The sequence below is a fragment of the Haemorhous mexicanus genome, chromosome Z, assembly GCF_027477595.1.
Source record: "Haemorhous mexicanus isolate bHaeMex1 chromosome Z, bHaeMex1.pri, whole genome shotgun sequence".
Lineage (NCBI taxonomy): Eukaryota > Metazoa > Chordata > Aves > Passeriformes > Fringillidae > Haemorhous > Haemorhous mexicanus.
The window spans coordinates 82,189,795-82,208,935 of record NC_082381.1 but is presented as its reverse complement, the minus strand read 5'-3'; the positions used below and the strand labels follow the sequence as shown (position 1 = coordinate 82,208,935).

At 44.1% G+C, this 19,141-nt stretch overlaps 1 long non-coding RNA gene across 1 annotated transcript; it reads right to left on the bottom strand.

The window, feature by feature from the left end:
• Positions 1-11,677: 11,677 nt before the first annotated feature.
• Positions 11,678-15,220, bottom strand: LOC132322307 (uncharacterized). The gene is made up of 2 exons (XR_009485087.1): positions 13,970-15,220; positions 11,678-13,029 (listed from the first exon to the last, which is right to left on the bottom strand). It is a non-coding gene; the product is annotated as an uncharacterized LOC132322307 (long non-coding RNA).
• Positions 15,221-19,141: the final 3,921 nt, after the last annotated feature.

The following is a 19,141-nucleotide window of genomic DNA, read 5'->3' as shown; positions in this document are numbered from 1 at the left end:
ATTCTGCCTTTCTTAAAAATATCCTTCAGAGCTCGCTTTCCAGCCAGCCAGGTCAGTCCTTTAAGGTGAGAGCTCCTGTTGGCAGAATTTGTGAACCGGGGAAGAGAAGCTAAAAACTAGAAATAATATGAATGTAATAACATAAAGCTGCTTAAATCCTTTCTTCTGTGGCTAAAAAACATGGTAGTTAACATGGTATTGCACCTCTGCACCAACACTCCTGAGAAAACACACAGAAATCAAATTGCTGAACACCATCAAATCATGAAACTTCCTCCTTCAAGAGATCAAGACATTTTAAGGAGTGCAAGGGGCATTTTATTTTACCTTTGACACTATGCCATTTATGCCATTAACATTGATGAATTGTTGGTACCCTGGCCAGTACTTACCTCTTCAGCAGGAATAATTGCCAGGGAATCCAACTGCTTTAAAAATATCCTGAAGGAAGAAAAATTTGTACGCACTTCAGTGTCTTCAATGAACTCCCTGTTCCAGCATGAGTCATCAGCAGTGTCATCTTTGAGCATTCAAGAAAACAGCACCTGTTTAATCCATTGGTGGATGATGTAGAAAGTATGTCCTGATTAGATATTCACACTTCTTATTAGATATTCTTATTTCAACCTCCTCTTTGGTGAACTTCTCCAGTGTGCAACTTTACCGGCATCAGAGCTCGTTCACTGAGAGAGCTCCAGGCTGGCAGCTGAGGCAGATCAGTTTACCAGATTTAACTGCTACATCAAGCCAAAGTTAGTGCTGCATGGTCTGGTATTAAAAAAACCCAATGAATACGTAAGATGAACTCTTTTAATACAATACTAATATCCACACATTATATTTATTGTTCATGGGAGTGGTTAGGAATCTCAGAATGGAATAGAAAGTCAGTGTTTCAGGAATCATGTCTAAGTGGGCTCTCAAGTAACCTGGATCTGCTCTTGTCCCTTGAAAAAGTGGCCTGACCCCAAGCCCCTGGCAACTGGATTTAATGTGTTTAGATGGCTTTGTTTTTTCCTGCTTTCTGCACAAAAAGTCTCCCAAACAGCTGGAGCTGATGATGAAGGTCCCAGGCCCTGGGAAGGCAATGGACAAGTCTTCTACATCCCACTGGAATTTGTGAAGGAATTGGTGAGAAAAATGGGAACCTATACATTTCTTTTAAAAGCCTAATTTTGTGGGGAAAAAAGGAGCCAGCCAAAGACAACCTGGTGATGAGGCATTGACACACTGCAGGTGCTAAGCTGATCTGGGGGATTTTGGAGGACAAAGATCCATTCAGCCACTCATCTGCTCCTTCCCTCTGGCTATCCATTGCACCCATCTGCACACCTCTGTCATGGAAAGCCTCCCTAAAACAGACTACATACTTGGAAACAGGAGATGTGAATTGGCAAAGGCTTTTTTTCTGAAAAATATCACTCAATCAGTTTTCCACCTTTTCTTTGTCTTCAGTCATTACTAACCAAGTCCCAGCGACAGGAAAAAAGATTTTATCATGAAAAGCAGGAGTCACAGGTGAGTAAAACCTGCCTTGGAAATGGACAGATACAGCCAAATCAAGAAAAAGAAAAGTAAATTGTTACCACTAGGCTTGAGACAAAAGGCTATGCTGTGGCTACAAACTCTGCACATGGTGGGAAACATTTGAAAGCAGGCATTTCTTTGAACCTTTACACAGATGCAGACTGTCTGTTTACATTGGAGATCTTTGAAGTGTGAAGATCCAGACAACTCATTTACCACTTTCTCTTAAGCTGAAGTGATCTGGAACTGACTGAACCCTCCTTACAATTTCTGGCATTCCATCTCTCAGAAGTGTGATGTTACTGCATCAATGACATCCTTTTCTGTTGCAGAACTTTTCCTGAGTGTGCACACATCATCCCCAGTGAGCCCAGGTGTTACCTGCTTTTCAGCATCAGTTTCTGTCTCCTCTTGCCAGGTCTTTTTTGTGAAGCATCACACATTGCATAAGGAAGAACCCAGAAACCCATGCCCTGCAGCACAAGGAGACATGATCCAAGCTTTCCAAGTGATGCTCATCTTTCCCATCACTTTCCAATTCACCATTATTCATTGGTTGATATGCATCATAAAATAAAGGTATTCCCAAATGAGTGTGACAGCACTACAAAGATCATGTTTGCTTAAAGCCTGCATTGGTCTGGGCATTTTTTAATCATCAGTTACCTTCAGAAAGCAAAATCTGTTGTTGGATTAGTCTCATTGTTCTTTCATTCTCTCACACATTCATGAGGAAATGCATCCATTAGTCTGGGCAAGACCAGCCTTCAGGCAAAACAACTGCTTGACAAGTTGTAGTACTGTGGATGTTCCAAACTGAAAGAGAGTAGGTTTAGATAAGATATTACAAAAAAAAAAAAAACCAAAATAAAAATTCTTGACTGTGAGGGTAGTGAGGAACTGGAACTGGTAGTGAGGTTGTCCAGAAAAGCTGTGGAAGCCCATGCCTGAAAGAATTCAGGACTAGACTGGATGAAGCGCTGAGCAACCTGGTCTAGGGAAAGGTATCCCCGCCCATGGCAGAGGAGCTGGAGCAAGATGATCTCTAAGGTCCCTTCAATGTGAGCCAGTCTGTGATTCTGCATTCAAATATTACAGGAAACATCAGATAATTATCCAGAGACAGCAGACAGTGAATAACAGGGGTAGAGATCCAAGCAAAACTCCAGAGCGCCCAGCATGGAGGTGCCTGGGGTAGCTCAGCACCAGCTGGAAGAGCTTGTGACACAGCACCATGTGGAGACATGGGTTCAGGGCCTGTGAGCAGGCTGGGTATGGGGTGCCACCCCAGCCTCCAGGATCCAGAGCAAAAGGAGCTGTGCAGTGTGGCATGGAGGTGCTCACCCAGCTTCCTCCCACCTGGTTTCACCAGTGATGGGAGAGCTCTGAAACCTGTGTCAGCTGCTGTTGGCCTGTGTCCAGGGCTGTGTGCCACAAGACAAATGACCTTGGTATTGCACAGATTGGAAAGAAGAAGGTAGAAAGCACCAAGTCACCTGAATGGCCTTGCAAGGGACAATCAAACTTTTTCATGACTTGTGCCTTGAAACCTGTGATCAGTTTTGGGCCTCGCATTACAAGAAAGACTCTGAGGTGCTAGAGCACTTCCAAAGAAGGGAGCAGAGATGGGCAGGGTGTGCAGCTCAGGTGTGATGAGGAGCAGCTGAAGGAGCTGGGGTTGCTTAGTTTGGGGACAAGGGGGCTCAGGGGAGACCTTCTCTCCCTCTGCAACTCCCTGACAGGAGGGTGTTGCCAGTTTGGGTCAATCTCTTCTCCCAAGCAACAAGTGACAGGACAAGGAGAAATTGCCTCAAGTTATGCCAGGAGGGGTTTAGATTAGATATAGGGAAAAGTTTTTTCACTGAAAAGCCCTGTAAAGTTCTGAAACAGGCTGCCCAGGGAAGTGGTGGAGTCATCACACCACAGGTGTTCAAAAACCATGTGTATGTGGCGCCTGAGGGCATGGTTTGGTGATGAATGTGCTGTGGTGGTGGGTTGAAAATTGGAATCATGATCTTGCAGGGCCCTTCCAACCTTAATAATTCTTTCTACAGTTCTATGTCATGCTTTTACCTACTCATACCGAAAGGATATGGACCAGGACTTCTCACTCACTAACAAACATCTTGGCTGTGGGGATAAAAAGCATTCTAGCAAGGAGCTCTCTCCAGGATAATGCATGACAATGAATACATTTTCACAGATAGGCCCTCACTCTCCTATAACCAAAAAGTCACCGGTTTCAGCAAGTCAGGAGATCAGGCCACAGATACCCTGGCTACATGAAATTAAAATTTTACAACAGGAATATCCTTAATAAAAAGTTTCTTAACTTATCAGTGACATACATGCAAACAAAATCCCCTTCAAATGTGGTCTGTAATCAGTCTGCACTGTTTTTCAAGCCTGGGATGTTACAAATATACCTGATAGGGATGATATACTGACAAATGGCTGGTGTTTGTGTGTCTTTTAGGCCTCAGGCAATCATCTGGGAAACCACAAAATTTTAATGAGCCTGCCCCAGAGACATTAGGTTTTATGGAAACAGATTAAAAGAATTTTACATAACAACTTAATCATGCAGTATAATGAGAAAATAATTTTTTTTAAATGCCATATAGATAAGACATGGGAAATTCCAGCCCCAGTGGTATGAAATGTATGGAAATTATAATCAGGTGGATACAGAATGAAAATGAAAACAAATGTGAAAGAAGAAAGGCAGATATTTAGAACAGGGATTATAAGATTATTAAAAGACTAGGGCAGTTACATATAAGAGAAAAAATCCCTAATGTAATATTTTTCAAGAAAGTCTTTGTCATCTTTATTTTTTAAACTTTTGCATGAACATAGAGGGAAAGGTTAAGGAGTACAGCTTGGTTCCAGATCTCTGCTTGGTCTTAAGGAGGACTTGAAAATGTCTGTATCTCAATATAAGGAATGGCAAAATTACATTCACTGGTTCACAGAAAACCTCATTATGAGGGTCACCTCGCTCTAGATTGCAGGGCAAAAAAGGTTGTAAATAAAGATGAAAATGGAGGTGAAGTGGGAAAGACACACTCTTCCCATCACATAACTCAAGACCAGAGAAAAAAAGGAAACACAGACTGCAAAGCCCACCACTGGGATCTGGGCTTCCAAACCCTGTCAGTTTTGTGGGTGAAGATCAGTTCTGAGGCACAAAGTGATGAAGAAGCATGGGACCCCAAGCAGAGACATTGATGTAGCGCTCAAATCTGCTGGATGCTGCCTTCTAAAGGCCAAGGGAAGCTGTGCCTGGGGGTCTGCTGCAGCTCCTGTGTCAGGCCTGACAGCCTCACGGGGATTTTTCAGATACTGTGGAGCATTTCAAATGCTGCCTAAATGCATTTAGTTGCCCAAACTGCAGTCTTAGCTTGCAAGTTCAATCCCACCTGAGGAGCTGAGGTATTGCATTACCCCTACAATTTTCCCCGGATCAGATGATCCAAAGCTATAAAACCCACAGATCCATGAGACACTCTGAAAGTGCTTTGCATGACACAGTCCCTAGGGAAATTTAACTGCAACAGACCCAGTAATGCCAGCGCTGTGTGTATGCACTGTGTGTATGCATACACTGTGTGTATGTACATTGTGTACACTGTGTGTATACAATCCCTAGGGAAATTTAACTGCAGCACACCCAGAAATGCCAGCACTGTGTGTATGCATAGAAAGAGGCAACAGCAGGTCCTAAACCCCTCAGTGAAGAGAGCTAGGCTCAGGGGTGGTGGTGCATCTCCCCGCCTTTTCCAGGCTGCACTGCAGCTGAGAAATGCTCACTGGCAAACAGCAGCTGGGCTCAGCTCTTCTTGAGCTTATTAGAAACAGACTGCTCCTTGGAGCTGCTGCAGTCTAACAAGCTCCTGTTCTCTTTATGAACAGCCTTGGAAATTATATTTCTTCCCTGAGTAGTAGAAACATCCCTGTTCTCACACTTCCAAAGAAAGTGCTGACCCAGCATATTTCATCCCAGTGGCCGGCATGAAATATGCTTATGACTAAAGCCCACTGTCTTGTGACTCTGTAAGAAATGGTCCAAACTGAGACCCTTGGAGCTCTCCTGAGCCCCAGCAGGCTGTGACCAGCAATCTCCCTCTGAGTGGGGCCTCTCAGAGCCAACTCTCATGTTTGCTGTGCTCGGAGAATCGCTGGACAACAACGAATCCTAGGCCAACACCAACACCCCAAATCCTCAGGGCCCAGCCCTTGGAGCACTGGGGAGGTGCAAAGGCATCCAAAGTGAATATTTCCCTACCTTAGAGGGGAATCTTTCACAAGTACTTTCCTTGCACCAGCTCTTTGTCAGTGTGCATCCTCGTGTGCATATGCTAGGGTAAATCTTGAAGAAATGCTGCTTTCTTAGATGTTTAAGTATCTTAGATATCTAGCTAGGCCTGTAAGTAAGGTAAAGTCATATGTTATAAGCTAAGTTAAATGTTGCTAGGTGTTTGTTCTTTTGCTAAAATGCCAAGTTTAACTTCCAAGTTACAAGTTAGGTTAAACACTGTTAAGAGTTATTCCTCTCTTAAATTGTTAAGGCTAAATTATAACTTAAGTTTAAGGTATAAATTAAGGTTAAGTTGTAAGTTAAGCCTAAGTACTATTGTGTGCTGATAAGATTCTAGGCCATATTCCTTTTTATCCTTGCCTTCACTCTCCTTTTTTCTCACACGCACACACACACAATATAGATAGTTCTTGGCTCATTTCTGTTTTGATTGGCTGGATTTTGTTTGATTTTGTTGTTGCTTGTTTTTCCTTGGTGTGCCTTAACTGTCCAGTAAATAGTAAGAGTGAATCTTGCCAGTGAACTTTTTCATGCTGTTGCTCTATGGTAAATCTGGTTTTTACTGATACCTTTGCTGGTGATTCTTTAGGTGATTTCAAACACTCATGTGTAACAACAAGTGAGCTAAGTGAGTTCTCTTGGACAGCATAAATACCCTTCCAAAAACAACCCTGCAGAGTACCTGCTGCTTGTACTTGCATCACTCATTCCCCATGACAGTTCCACCATGGAGACAGCCACGTGTGGCAGGGCTGGAGACAGTCAGAAATGTCACTGACTCTGAAAGCAGAGTCAGTGCGGCAACGCGCAGGTGACTCCAGACACAGCATCCTGTGGGGGTAGCTCCAGCTGCTCTGATCTCTTGTTATACCACCTGTTGCTAAGGGAATCACTTTAGTGCTTCACGTGGGTTTGCAGCCATCAAGATCTGCAATTTATGAGCCAGAAAATCACAGTGGAATACACGTCTTGACCTGCCATTTGTCTGTGCCAAGGAATAGATTTTTTTTCCTGGCATTCTGGCCTGTCAGAGAGGAATTGTTCTTTGGTGGGGAGCTGGGGAAGCAGAAAATTATTGCCTTCTCCCTATGCATCCCAGGGGCTCCTAGTGCCAGGAAAAGAAGCTGTAGCCATGTGAAGCAAAGCCGTGGTGCAACTTAAGTTTACACTGCTGACAGAAATGTATTCCAAGGATTAACTCTGATCTGGCAGGCTTTATTTTGGATCACACCCAGCAGAGACTGTACTGTGCTGTCTCTAGGTCAAATCAGGTGTCGTTTGACTGCACTAAGCCCTTATAGTATCTCACCATGCCAGTTAAACCAAGATCACATCTTCCTTCTGCATTATCTGTTCTGTGCATCCTTCTCCTTCTCCTATTTGCTCCTCCTTCTTCTCCCTCCCTAGCAGTCTTGTGCTCCCCTGGGAAGGCAGTTCATGGAGCAGATCTAAAGCCATCCAGCAATGAAAAGGGCAATGTGTTCAGGCCATGCTGGCAGGGACAGAGAGGACAAGGTTGTAGCTGTCCACATTTAGCTTGGCTGACACTGGCAGGGAGCCACACACCAACTTTGGGCATGTGCTTGGTCAGGCCCATATAAAAACATATCTGTTGCCTAAAGTCTGTTTTACAAATCTTGGCTAATTGAATTTAAATTTATTCAGAACTCAAACCCTGTTTTGATTCAAATCTGTGTTGTAACATGACCCAGAAGCACACAGACCTGGTACAGAGGGTTAGGGAAGCACAACCCCCACCTTCAGTCACACAGTCCCTGACTTTTTGCTGGGACCTTTTGCAGGATCTGAGGTTCAGCTTCAGGGATGTGAGCCCACCTCCAGCATGTACTGAAAAACTCAGTGAACATCCTGCAAAGGAAGTTTAAAAATTAATTCCTCATCACATGGGGCTGATCTGACATCACCCAATGCTTGGAAACTCAAATATGCCATAGGTCTTTTATGACATCCCCATTCCAGGAATGATCTGGCGACTCCCATTTCTTAGACCTTCCTTTGCCCCAGGCTGTCCAGAGTCTGGCTTGCTATAGACTCAAAGCTAAGAGCATGACACTTAAGCTTGTCACCAATAATACCTTGTGCCTGTAACATGGGATCCCCTATTGTGCTGGACTGACCTACCAAAAGGGCAAAGGTTCTTTCTTCTCCTTTTGCTCTGCACTATGGGCCCGTCGTGTCATGGTCAAAGAAAACATATTCCTCTTATGGGCTGCAGACAGAGGCTCCATGAGGGGGATGAAAAAACCTGCCTAAACCAAAGCCAGGATTAAAACAGGGTAATCCTGGACAATAGGCCAGTGCCTGCTTATCCAAAATGCCTTTAGCCTCAAAGGAAATGGCTGTCTAATTAATACCAGCAGAATTAGCATGTGCATGATTTGTATGTGGTCTCTGCTAAGGTCACAGTTGGCAAGAGCAGACTTTGCCAAGAGCAGCCTGCTGGCAAAGCCCCATATTTTCTTCTGCCTTGAAGCAAACCTCCCCTCATTTCAGATACTCTCCTCCACCTGTGGTCTACTCCTGTCAGTTCAAAAGTCCCCACCCATGGGGCACATTAATCCCTTCAGAGCCAGCCTCTGCATCCACTAGGAAAGAGAGCTGAGTCCCTTATGCAATATCTAACCACCACTCTAAGCCAGGGAAGGTTTTTTGTCCCCATTCCAGCCTGGAGCATGGATGCAAGACACAACTAGCCCAGAGCTTTAACAAGACATCACCAAGATGAATCATTACTACTAAGTTATGTGATTACTTAACAATCTGTATACATAACTGGATGAAATGAGCTCTCTCTCCTGTCTTCTTTCTCCTTTGTCCAATCTCCCCAATTATCTTCATCTACTGAAGCCAAGATCCTTTCAATACCTCCAGTTTGCCAGGGAGAGCTGCCCCAGCTTGCTATTTGAATTATAACACACCCTCTAGAAAAGTCTCTGGCTCAGAATTCACTTAAGTGAGAATATCCCTTAAGTGCATAACAAGAAAAGCACAGTTGGGTGAGTAATTGATTCCATTCAGACTGAAATGGAAAAATCTCATTGGGTCCTACTCTCAGTTTTCTGCTTCTGTTCTTGCTCAGACTACAGCAGGTCTGTTTTCAGGGATCAGAGATGAATTGAAGGCTCTGGGCTAGCTTCCCTGCTATGGTGCTGGCTCAGGGACACCACCTGGGATTAAAAGAGGGTTGGGAGAGGGAATCCCCCATCTGCACAGGTGGAAAGGACATTGGGGGCTGGAACTAAAGGATTTTTTAAGTCTCCTTCAATCCAAAAAATTCCATGATTCTATGATGGGAGAGAGACTGTTTCTAAGGTTATGTAGAACAAGAAAATGGGGACTGGCTTCAAACAGAAAGAGGGCAGGTTTAGATCAGTTATTAGGAGAAAAATCTTTATTGTGAGGGAGGTGAGACACTGACACAGGTTGCTCAGAGAAGTTGTGGATATCCCATTCCTCAAGCACTTAAGGCCATGTTGGATGGGGTTCTGAGCAACCTGGTCTAGTGGAAGACATTGCTGCCCACAGTAGGGGCATTGGACCAAGGCAATCTTCAAGGTCCCTTCTAACCCAAACCATTCTATGATTCTGTGATTCTTCTTCTTCTTGGGGCCTTCTCTGAAGGGCTGTTTTGCAGTGGGGTGATGTCCAGACACTCAGAGCTTGACTGTAAAATGTAAGATTGAGATTACCCCCAAGACACAGCACAATTTTTGGAAAGGACACTTGGAAGAAGACCACCAGGAGCCAGGTGCCTCCCAGGGGAGGAAACAGAAGGATCTCAGCACCGCAAGCAAGTTGAGATCTCTAGATTTTTATTGAGGGGTTGTAGTGGTGCAATTTTTCACAACAAAGATAGGTGGAGGAAAGCTGCATCCCCCTGTCCCTCCATGCAAGGATGGCCACCTGACATGGAGCAGCTGTTTCTCATCCTGCCTTCACCTGCCTGGGGCTGTAGGATCTCTGACAAATTCTTTGCTAGGTGCACATGCAGCACCTGCCCCGGAGGAACCTGGAGCCCAGCAAACTTCTCAATCTACTAAGGAGACAATAAATTTGGCAGATACAATCTCAAAGGACATAGAGTAGAAAAAGAAGTCTCTACCAGGGCAGCGACTTCTTCTTCAGCAAAACCAACCAATTTCCATTTGCTTCATGTGTGGGGAGGACAGACTGTGCAAGAACAACAACAGGAGCAAGAGTCAACTTAGCCATGTCTAAACCAGACAGGCCTTCTTGTCCCTCTGACATGCCTACCTCCAGCTATCCCAGCAATATGTCTGTTTTTCCTTTGCAGATGGCATGTTTAAATACTGGACACAGATGGACACAGGATGTAAATGATGTCAGCTCTGAATGCACAGGGTACACCAACCACCACGTTACCAGAGTTCTGTGCTCACAGTACTGCTGCTCTTCCACCAGTGGGGGCAAATAAAATGCCCTCCTTTTTCCATAGGAGGGACAGAAGTGCATAGAAACAAAAGTCCGTGGTCCCTATAATACCTATTGACAAGGTTTGAAGAAAACATGAGGTTTGTTAAGACTTTTGCAGAAAGAATTGTGGCACCCCTCATGGCACCACCCTCAATGTAATCTTTCATGACATCACCCTTCCAGGAGAGCAACCCAAGGTGTCTTTCCATTTGTTCAGCTGAAAGTGGGAAATTGGCTCAAGACTTCCTGAGGCAAGGGAGGAGGACTTTTCCCCAAACATTGATTTTCAATGGATTTTCATCTCTGTTTCTTAATGTGCTTTTTGTGCACTCTTGATTCCCACCAGTTATTCACCCCAGGGCAATCACTTGAGTGTTGCCACTCTATTAAATCTGAATTGAATTAGGCAGGAGGCAATTATCTATGTTGGAACTTTCCCAGGGTATCAGAGCTGAGAGCCTCAGCAATATCTGATGAGATATTTACAGACCACATGCAATGCAGTCATTATTTAAAATTAAGGTGTTTCCCACACTGCTTGTTAGTATGTTTTTGGGACACTGGGCTTCAGAGTAAGTCAGAGAAAGGAGTTAAATCACACCTCTCTATCTCAAAGCAATAGAATTTTCATTTGAGGTCTCTCTGAGTGAAGATCTGCTCCTACAGCTTTTTTATTCTCAGGTGGCTGGAAAACAGTCCCTTAACATGAGCCATGTTTTGTGTGCAAATTGAGCACTGACATTGCTGAGTCCTTGGGAAGGGTCATCAGTGCAAGTATTGATGATGGATATTCCGGCCCTACCCTGCCCTGACTGTGATATCTTACCATATTGATAGAATCACAGAATATTCTGAGTTGGAAGGCACCCACAAGGATCACCAAGTCCAGCTCCTGTTGTTAATGTCAGACTGATTATGAGCCAACAATGTGCTCCCCTTGCAAACTGGGCAAACCACGTGTTAGTCTATGTCAGGACTTTTGTGGCATGCAGAGCAAAGGAGCTACAGTCTCCACTGCTGGGTCTCCAGGTCAGCAGGGCTACCAAGAAACTGGAGGAGCAGAGGAGGGCTACTAAGATTAGGAGACAGAACATGTGTCCTAGAGACAGACTCCAGAGAGCTGGAATTAGTCTGGTGAAGAGGAGTCTGAAGGGGAAATCTACAACAAAAAGTTGAACTACAGTGGAGGGGCTGTTCTCAGCAGGCACGGTTGATTTAAGAAGGAGTAACAAAATTAACTCTGGGAGGTCCACTGGAGGTGAACTTGAGGAAAAACTTTTTAGTTGGTGTTGCAAAAGCATAACTAGCGGTCCAAAAGTGGATGTGAAAATAGTCAATGACCTGTATGTTGAATCACATTCAAAAGAGCCAGAATTATGGGATTCACAAATCATGATTTATTGAATGCAACACATCAGGGTTTTTGGTTTGCTGGTGATAATGCAGAGCAATTACACATTGCACCAGCAGTACAATTGCAATCACAAGCTTAATATCCCATGTCAACACTCACACAGCTGAGGACACAGGGCTTACCAAAAGGTGTCTGTTCCAGGGTGGGTGAAGAGAACACATCTGTCAACCTGTCCCTGCAATTTCATGTCCAGTTCTGATCCTCTGGTTAGATGCAGCATTGGGGTAAATTTTATACCTTGTTAACCATTATTGTGCAAAGGACTGTGGTTGTGACTGTGGTCAAATCTTCCATTCTTTGTGGGCATGCTGCACAGAATATTTCTTGATAAGAGATGTACTTGATATTTGTGGGTATGGGGAAGAAGAATGAGACCATACAGCCTATGACTCACTCCATAATCCCATGCAACAATGCCACAGTGACACAAAACTCAAGGCCACCATCTACTTTCCATGCTTCCACCTGTGTGTCCCACGGCATACTGAGCTTTGCATTTTCTACACTATTTTACACTTAAAACAGCTGGGATGTATAAATTTCTCGAGGTCAGGATTGAAGGCACTTGAGACAGTAGTTCATGTTTGGACTCAGGTGTTTATTATTTCTCATCAGTAAAACAGGCTCATGAATATGAGTTCTGCAGCCTTTTATTAGCAAGGCACAAAATGGCTAACTATCTCTTGTTACAAGGTCTCTTAAGACTAAATTATCTAATTAAGAAAGGACACAGATTATTTTCCCTTTTAACTCAATAACTGATCCCTCGAAGCCCACAGTGCAGACTTTTCTCTTTAATTACAAAACATCACCCAAACCCATGAAGAAGGAAGAATAAGGTAAAGAAAAACAACTTGCCTCCACCATAAAACTTCCATCTTGCTTCATATATATTTCTACATTCTAAAACTCCAAACTCTAAGTTTTCCACCCTGTGATATTACATACTTCTAACCAACTACACGCCCATAATCTCAGTACTATCAATTAATTTTGGAAGCCTGTTCCATGGCTTCAGGTCAAATGTAGTTTTCTCTTGTGGGTCTATGCCTTTAAACACAGAAAGGTTAAAATTGTCAGCATCTAAGATTCTAACAGGAAAGAAGGACCAGCCCTGGGTCTGGTCCCAGAGTTATCTCCATCCTCAGAACACAGGTAAATCAATGTATATGAAGTGGCCAGCTTTGTAAAGTGTTGGGGATAGCCCATCTAGTCTGAGCAGGAGATTGAAGTGCAGGTCTCTGAATATGTCTTCAGACAAAGCTTCTGGGGTACAGTCTTCCACCACCTTTGCCAACTTTTTGTGTGGGTCCTGTGAGGTTCAGTGAGAGAGGTTCATTGAGTTGTTTTAGTTGAAAAATAAGCCAGAAAATTATTATCAGTTTCAGGCAGATACATTCTAGATGTTCCTATGCCAGCCTGAGAGCTGTGATGAGTGGTCAGCAGCAGACAGTCTCTGAGTTGCCACCACTACCAACAAAATGTGTACGGGACCATTGGTAATCTAAAATTGTCTCTGCTTCATATTTGTATTTTGGGATTAACACAGCTTGCTGGCTTGCTGACTGAGGTGGATTCATGCCTATGTTGCACGCGGAGGAAAGATTACAGCCCACAAAACCTAGGTCAGGACCAGTTGCAGCCAAATCATCCTTGACTTACTGGTTGTCAGACCCAGTTCAGAATGTAATGAGCCTCATGTGCAAGTGCATGTAGGAGAACAAAAGTCCTGCCTCGCCTTACCATAACAATCCAGTGTAAGTAATTTCACAGGCAACAGACCTCCTAATCAAGTCAGTTATGAAAGAGCTCATTTGTGGGGAGAGGAGGCAAGACTTGAATCTGAACAGAATTTCGCAGTTAGTTTTGGTACAAAAGAAAGATAAATACTGAAATATGCATTTGCTTCCATGAAGAACAAGTTAAGGCTGCACAGCTTGTCTAAGAAAAGCATGACAGGACAGGTAGAGAAAGGGGTCCTGGGCTGGCTGTGTGGTGCACACTAAGAAAGGTGATGAGGGCCAGCTGTGGGATGACTAGTACAAAATGTGCTTTTCTCTTATTTGTCTCTTCTTCCAACACACTAATCTCTTCTGGTTCATTTGCTGTCATATAAAATTCTTTGTTTAGTTTTGTTTAGCTTGACTGACATTGCAGTTCTTGAGAATCAGTGGGCGTGATAATGCTCTCTCCTGCTCATGACAGTGCAGTACTTCAAGAAATAGAAGGATTAGAACCTGCATATCACTCACCTGCATGGACAACACTGGGGGCAGGTAATGGGGACGGTTTTTCCAGGAAAAGAAGGCTCTTCCAGGAAAGGTCTTTGCAGTGCAGCAGGAGTGGGAAGAGCCTCTGAGTTCCCCTATGAAGACTGTGCTGTAGGTCTTACAGTGTCTGTGACCTGCAGTGTGTCTGGCTCCATCTGGAATATCACCAAGGTACAAAATGTGTGTTTCTGGTCTCACACCTTCCTCAGCTTTAGTCAGTTTCTCTTCTTTTTCCCTTCTTTTGAGTCATAGCATTGATTAACCCAGGAGTAGTGGATAATTTTTAAGTGTTGTGGATCCATGGTGAATTAATTGGTTACAAATATCTATACAGATGGGACAGACTGAGAACACAAAATCATTGCAGCTCCCCACGATTTCCTAAGTTGTAATATCTTGGTTGCTTCTGTTCACATACACATCATCAAGAGTGAACCCAGAGGGAAAGGAGAATCAGCAATGCTGAATTCTCATCATGTCCCACATCTGCTACCAGACAAAAAGCATAAGCCAACAACAGCAAAGCCACACTATGTAGTGCTAATAATGGCTCCAGAAATAGTTCTCCAAGCTGGATTCCCAAGAAACAAGTGTCTGAAGCAGAGTAGAAGGAACAAAAGTCACTGGTGAGCAAATGTTACCTCACAAGTTCAGCAAAGCCTTTGCATGGCAGCTCCCTTCTGACTGCACTTTCAAGGAACTTGACAAAGATCAAGCCAAGGACTCAGCACAAAGCTGGAAGAATTCATCAGACACTGGGTTGATGGGGTGCTATATCACGAGGATGTGTGACCACTTCCTTCAATTGTTCAAATCCTGCATGGGACTCCAGTGGCAACCACAAAGGGTTTCAGTCCCAATCCAGATAGTCCAGGTATCCTGTGTTGCCTGCTGGTTTTCAAACACGTGCTTTTATCTTTTATCCCATGCTCCTCATTCTTGAGGGTATTTTCCTTGTCCCTCATCTTCTGACACCCCCTCTGTGTTCAAACCATTATTTTTCAGCCTGATCCTTAGGGTCTCGCTTCCTTCTTCTGCCTCCTGGCTCTTCATCCAGCTGCTGTTCTTATCTGGTATCGACTATAACCACTATGAACTGGCTTGTTCCTCAAGTGAGGGACAGGGTAGCCCACATCCACAATTATGTAATTTTTCTTTATTATGCAACAAATAGGAGGAGGTGGGGAAGCAATGCATAAAACAATATAAAACTATTCTAGGAAAACAAGCTCTGGAGGAATCCAAAAGCCTCCTTTTAGAGGAGGCTTTCCTTTCCTTTTCCTTTTTTTGCCTCCTTGTTTAGAGCCATCATCTAATGAGGCAAACACAATCAGTCACTGTTCTTATTTAACTTGCTTTTTAATTATGTGTTTCTTAGGAAATTCTCTCCAGGGACAATTACTTTAGGGAAACCATAATCTAATGGCTTGCAGGTCAGGCCCTTAGAGCCCCCTACAAAATCATGCCAGGAGGAGAAGCCCTGTCTCAAACACCAACAAGGCTGGAAGATACAACATGAGTCATCTCATAGCTGCCTCTCATCCAGGGTCTGTATGTCACAGTTTCTACAGGACACTGAAGCCATAGCAACTGATACCTAAGAGAGACCCAGAGCCAGGCTTGCTCCTATAGGAAAGGCAAACAATAAGAAGAGAGATCAGGTAAGAAAAAACAGAAAAAAAGTGGAAGGTGAAGGGGAGGATAGTGCTGAGGAATATATTTGACACAGGCATGTTGTTGTGCAAGCTGCAGGCTGAGCTCTGGAGAGTAGCTGCAGAGGCTGAGCCCCAAGCAAGAGGAAGTGAGCTGTTGGCCCTTTGCATAGCAGAGGGCACAGGGTCCTGCAGCCTGGGCAGGGGACTGGGCATTCAGGGACACACCAGGAGCCATTGACTCCAGGCTTCCCCCACACTTAGACTGTGCAGATATAAAAGCCCAGGGATTTCTCTGTTGGGGTTCCTCCTCCGAGGCAACAGCTTAAACTGTTATTCTGTTATTGCACCATGATTAAACTATTTTAAGGATCAAGATGTCTGAAACTCTGCTTCTGTGGGAAACCTGGGATCAAGCCAGTGAGCAAACCCAGTCTGGCTGTGTGAATCAGGTAGGTGGGAAGAGGCCTCAGCTCAAGGGGTGGGAGTGTGATGGCCAGAGTGGCTCCTGGATGGCTGGGCAGGGAAGTTTCCCTAACAACAGTTGTCACCCTACATCAGGAAAACAGAATAGATTATTTTTGTTGGAAGGAACATACAGCAATCGTCAACTTGCTCATGGTGCACTCCTGCATCCAGATTGCTGATAAATATAATTGAACTGGCCCTGAAATTGACCCCTGAGATAAACCACTGGTTGGTGACTGATTGCCATCCAGATGAGGGCCCATTCATCACCACCCTTTGAGCTCTGCTTTAGCCAGTTCTTCACCCAGCACACCATGAACCTGCTTATCCCACAGCTGGACACTTCTGAGGGACAGTATCAAAAACCTTCCTAAAATCCAGAAAAATTACATCCACTCAGTGGGTGACCTTATCATAGAAGGATATCAAATTAGTTAAACAGGACATTCCCTTGGTGAACCCCTCTGGACTGTGCCTGACGATTACATTTTTCTTTAAAATCCTCACTGAACCATGGCTGCAACAGCCACACAGTAACTAAGTATAAGCATTGTTTTGTTCCCCATTCCAGAACTTCTCTTTTTGTTAGAGACTTAAAAAGCCTTGTGGCCAAATTACCCTTTGAACTGTGGGCTTGTGAGACACACCTGAGTGTGTTGCAAAATCCCTAAAGCAGGAAATCACAGGTTTCATGCCTTGGGCAGAAAGACTGAACACCCTGAAGTTGCATCCAGGAATGGGAAAAGAAGTGTGGAATAAAATAACCACACCACTCCCCCAATAAAAGTATTTTTCTGTTATAAATGTAGCTGAGAAATATAAGTGGTTTATGCTCCTGGCTTTTATATCCTGGCAACTGCAGTGTTGTAATACTTACCATGCATTACTCTAAATACAATCTAAATTAAAGTTTTATGTTACCCCAGCTGCACTCACAGCAGTGGGAGGAAAAACCCGGGAGAGCAGCCCATAAACTCCACAGCTCCAAGCACCTCTGGTGAGCATCCCAACACAGCTCAGACAATGAACCAGCCCTGGAAGAAAATCACCTTCTTTCCCCACTCTGGGGCTTTGAGTTCACTTTAACCTCCCCAAAGGGCTGGCCCCTTCCCGGCAGGATCTCTGTAGTGCCCTGGTGACTTGACTGTGTTTGCCTCATATCTGGAGAGCATCCATGTGATTCACCCACAGCTCCTCCGGGGCCTTGCAGCTTTGTTCCTGGCCCTCGTTGCTCATTTTTGTTTTCTCACAAGAGAGAAAATAACAAAGATGACTGACAGCATGTGAGATGAGGAGTCTGCTCCGTGGTCACCAAGTGCCAAGGGTACAGGCTCAGGTGTTTAACAGGACTGGCTGGTGGGCAGCAGGTGCAATGCTGTGCTGGGATCTTACACCACCCAGCTCCCATGATCCAGCTCTGCTCCCTGGAGCAGACTACATTTTCCCTTAAAACCAGAGAAACCAACATAATTGCCTTCTTAGAAACGAGTAACAGCACAGAATGACAGACATTTTATCAGGTGACTTACAGCAATAAGTCAAGTTTTGGTGTTTGGGCCTGGTTTACCAAATGACACCCTGAAACAGGCAGAAGGCTTTAGTCTCTCTTTTCCTTTTCTTTTTTAATATTTTTTTAATATATGTGTTTCCAGACATGGGAAAATAAGAACTGAGTTTCAGCAGTCAGCAGCTGAATGTGGAGAGGGCTGTGTCTAACCAGAAGGGTTTCATGCAGAGTAACCTGCTTAGCCAAAACAGGCCTTTCTGTCTAAAAAGCTGTGCTGGTTTTACTGTAAACAAGAGAAGTTTTCAAAACAAAGATTGTTTTCCAAGTTAAGAAAAATTGAAAATAATTTACATATATGTTTAGGATCGTGTTATCACAGGTCACTGCTTCCCTTCCTCCAGCCCTTGGAGGCTTTCATAGTTTAACTATCATGCTTACTAATGTCCTCTCAACAGGTCATAATGCTATTTCATTTCTCCCTCCAGCCAGAGACGTGTTATAGAATCTGTAGGAATTCTTCACTCCTGCCCTTCTCCCATCTTTGCACACAATGGGCCGAGTGCTTCAAAGGTATCAGGGGAGCAGAGAGATGCTCTGCAGTGCAGGCAAGGCACACACTCACCCTCTTGCACACCCCTACTGCATGATCACATAGCCCTGCTCTCCTGGAGAAACCAGACAGAAGGGGATAATCATCTCATTGTATGTCTCCAAGAGTAAAATTATCCCCTGCAGGAGAGAAGATTCCTTGTGTGGGTAGATTTCACTGCCTGCAGAGCACTCATATGCTAAAAACAAGAGGAGTACCACGTGAGCTCTGGATCCAAGGCAGAGATGAAGCTTGTTTTGAAGATGCGAGCTTGTTAGCACACAGATCACTCTGGAAGATTATTCCTGGGTTTCCTTTAAGAAGTTGAACGGAACCTCACTGGAGAAGATGGTGAAAATTTTCTGCTTATCTACCTGGTGTACAGCTGATGAGACTGGGCAAGGCCAAGAGCTTATCTACAACACAAACTGTCCCCCAGAGACATCACACAGTCCCCTTCATGGGACATCTCTGGTGCCAGAAGGGAGAAAAATAGGAGACCAAAACTACCACCAAGGACATACACCGTAGAAGAAGACTCCCACACACTTTTCCGTCCCTTCTTTGTTCATGCTTCCTCCTGTCTTTGAAGTGTGGTTTCTAAGGGATATGCTTCATGATGCTCCTAAACATGCAAGAGAAAGTAGAGTAAGGAAGTAAGAATGTAATGAAATTAAATGTGTTAAAGAAGAAGCCTCTGCCTGAGCATTGTCACACCTTTCAAGGAGCTGCACACAGATGACCTGAGACTTTTAACTCACTAGAGTCCCTCTCCAGTGAGACATATGTATGCAAAAAGGGTTAAAGATAAAAGAAAATATGCCCAAGTTGTGCCAACTGACACCACCTGAAATGCAAGTACATGATAAATAGCCTGAAGACAAAGTCTTAATTAAAGTATTTTTCTGAAAATCAAAGCTGAACTCAAAAGGGAGGGG